The sequence below is a fragment of the Mus caroli genome, chromosome 2 (genome assembly GCF_900094665.2).
Source record: "Mus caroli chromosome 2, CAROLI_EIJ_v1.1, whole genome shotgun sequence".
In the NCBI taxonomy this organism is placed as follows: Eukaryota; Metazoa; Chordata; class Mammalia; order Rodentia; family Muridae; genus Mus; species Mus caroli.
The window spans coordinates 19591607-19594756 of NC_034571.1; the positions used below are offsets into that span (position 1 = coordinate 19591607).

Consider the following 3150-nt stretch of genomic DNA (forward strand, 5'->3'; position numbering starts at 1 on the left):
AAAATGGAACAAAGAACCTAACATAATGCAAAATAACTTGAATCAGAGAGTAGAGAAAGTGTGGAATAGACTTGAACTCATTGGCACAGGAAAAGCCTTTCTAAATAGGACACTCAAAATATAGGCACTGTGACCAAAAATTAGTAAGTGGAACTTTATGAAACAGAGGAAAAAGACCCATCATTTGAGTGAAGTGGAAGGCTATAGAGTAGAAAAAGATCTTTAGTAATTATACAGATGTATACTTGTTATCTAAAGTATATAAAAACAAAAGAGGAGCGACAGCAACGCTAGATGGCAGCCACCACAGGCCCGGGAATCCCTGAAATTTCCCACTGTTGGAAGAGCTGGAAGAAGACCAGAAAGGAGTAGGCTGGGGTCTCGAGGACCTAGAGGACATGACACAAGATGGAGAGGCATGAAAATTGGGCCTCCATGAACAATCTATGAAAACCGAATATACAGCCTTAAGATAGTGTGACCTAAGTACCCAGAGACACCCCCGTCTGTAAGATTCATAACAAGAGGCAATATGAGCGGCGTGAGCAGTTCGAATGGAGTGGTGGATCCAAGAGCCAAGGCAGTGCTGGCAAAGTGGCAGAACTCCCACAGCATCAGTCATCCTGCAGGAACTGTGGCGCCTGATGATGCCGAAAGAGAACATGAAGCTGCCACAGCCGCCGGAAGGACAGTGTTACAGCAATTAGTCACCAAGGTCCCGGCCTCCCCTCTCTATCCAACCCAAGTCTTCATTTTCCACAATAGTGAATTTTCTTGATACATCTGTAGACCTCAAAGTACCGGAGAGGAAGCTCCACTCAGCCTCCATCCTGAGACATTGTTCTGATACTAACTTCTTGTCCATTTGAAATACCTAAGTTGTGCTGTGTAACATCAACTGTCGAGTGTAACCGCTGTCTGCCTGGTTGAACTTCTGGGATCAAGAAGGTGTTGAAATCCGTTTCCTGTGGGAGTGGTGGGCACAGCTAACCCAACTGTGAAAAGACATGTCACACAATCACCTGCTGCTAGCCCTTGGCCTGTGTCTGCCTTTGCCCGCCTCGCCCTCTGCCACAACTGTGTGGTGGCCCTTAGAATAGATAGGAAGGCTTCAGGTAGCAGCTGTGGAACTGACTACTACTGGGCTTGGGGCGCTTTGGCTGCACTTCTGCTTTCTTAAGTCTTAAGTGATGCCCTATCCAAGCCACGATCCCCACTCCTCCACTCCCACCCTTGGCCAAAGCTTGGATTGTAACCCTCCCCTCCTTCTGAAATTGGCCGCGGGTGAGGAATTCAGGGCTTCCCGTGTCCCCACGTCCCCACCTTTATCAAGGGGTACTGCTTTCCCCTCCTCAACTCCCCTGTTGCCCATCACCACCCAACACTTGCTGTGGCCAGAAGCCATCAGATGAAGTTGGAAGAGCTTGGCCTCCTTCACTTAGCTCCGGACCACACTCACCTGCCACTAGCCTGGGAAGGGAGTGCGGGGTCCTCAGCCCTGCTGCCACCTTCAGCCCTTGAGCTTTGCACTCAGATCTAGAGGTAAACAGATCAGTCACAGGGTGACTCAGACCGGCCAGCGCTCGGGGTCCTTGGTGAAAAGATGCCTAGAGAAAGGCTATGCACAGAGTCCTCAGTGCACACGGTTCTGAGTTGGTTCCTTTTCCCATAATTGCTTTGCTTTTACACATTGAAGAAGTTTGAACAGGGCTCTCGAGTCACCCTGGCCTCCCATCAGGTCTGATGTGGAGCCTGACAGCTGGATCACGAGGCCCTGACCCTGCAGACTCAGGTTTCAGTGTTGCTCCTCAGACGTTCTGCAGGGACTGGGAGGAGCTCTGTGTCCCTGCACATGCTTACGCTGAAAGAAGAAAATATTTTGAACAAAAAGAAAGCTGCAACATACTACTTCGAAAATGCAACCCCCAATACAGGAGCAAAAGGAACATGACAAATCAAGACCACATGCTCCCCTGCCCTCAATTATTCAGTGACCTGGAAAATCTTCCAGACTAAGAGTTAAAAAATGATTATAACTTGCATAAACAACTCAGAGTGTATGAATATACTCCAAGAGAAAACAAACAAAAAGTTAAATAGAAGGCAGAAGCCCATGAAAGGTATGAAAGTAGAATTAAACAAAGGTAATTAATGAAAAAGAGCCAACCTGAAATAATAATGGAAACAAAACCACAGTAAGTCAAAGAAAAGCCTTAGTGAAAAGTCACACAAACAAAATGAATCATTTGAAAACAGAACATTGGAGAGTTTTGGGTTACTATGAAAACATCATACTTTCAAATCATGAACATAAGAGGAGATGGATACCATACTGAAGGTATTAGAGAGCTATTTAATACAACTATAGAAAAAATTTCCCCACATCTAGAGAAGGGAATTTTTAGCCATATAACAGAAGCCTACAGAATACCAAATAACAAGACCAGAAAAGAAGCTCACCTGATACACTATAGTTAAGACATTAAAAACACAAAACATAAAAGAGTACTGAAAGCTACAAGAGTGAAAGACTCTAAATCACATATAAAGTCTGACAGACACATCAGAACAGCACCTGACAGACATAATTTTAAGACCAGAATGACTTGGAAGGGGTGTTCCGAGTTTTCAAAGATCACAACTCTTAACCCAGCCGGTATACCAACATAACTATCAATTAAAATTCAGTAAAAATTTTCATGATTTAATAAATTTAAATACATTTATGACCACTGAACAAGATCTGCAGATGATACTGCAAGGCTACTTCAATCCGAAGAGAAGAATAAACTCTTAAGAAGATTTATTACCTGTAGGTAATAAAAAGTCGATGTCAGAACAGTTATTCAAATGACAAGAGAACACCTCAAAATCAATACAATGACAGGACTTAAGACTAATCTTTCTTTTTTTTTAATTATTATTATTTTTTTTTTATTTTTTAATATTTTTTTATTACGTATTTTCCTCAATTACATTTCCAATGCTATCCCAAAAGTCCCCCATACCCCCCCCCACACACACTTCCCTACCCACCCATTCCCATTCTTTTGGCCCTGGCATTCCACTGTATTGGGGCATATAAAGTTTGCAAGTCCAATGGGCCTCTCTTTCCAATGATGGCCGACTAGGTCATCTTTGGATACATAT

At 43.5% G+C, this 3150-nt stretch overlaps 1 pseudogene; it reads left to right on the forward strand.

Moving 5' to 3' along the window:
* The first annotated feature begins 294 nt into the window (after nt 1-294).
* On the forward strand, nt 295-707 carry LOC110289953 (annotated as a pseudogene).
* Nucleotides 708-3150: the final 2443 nt, after the last annotated feature.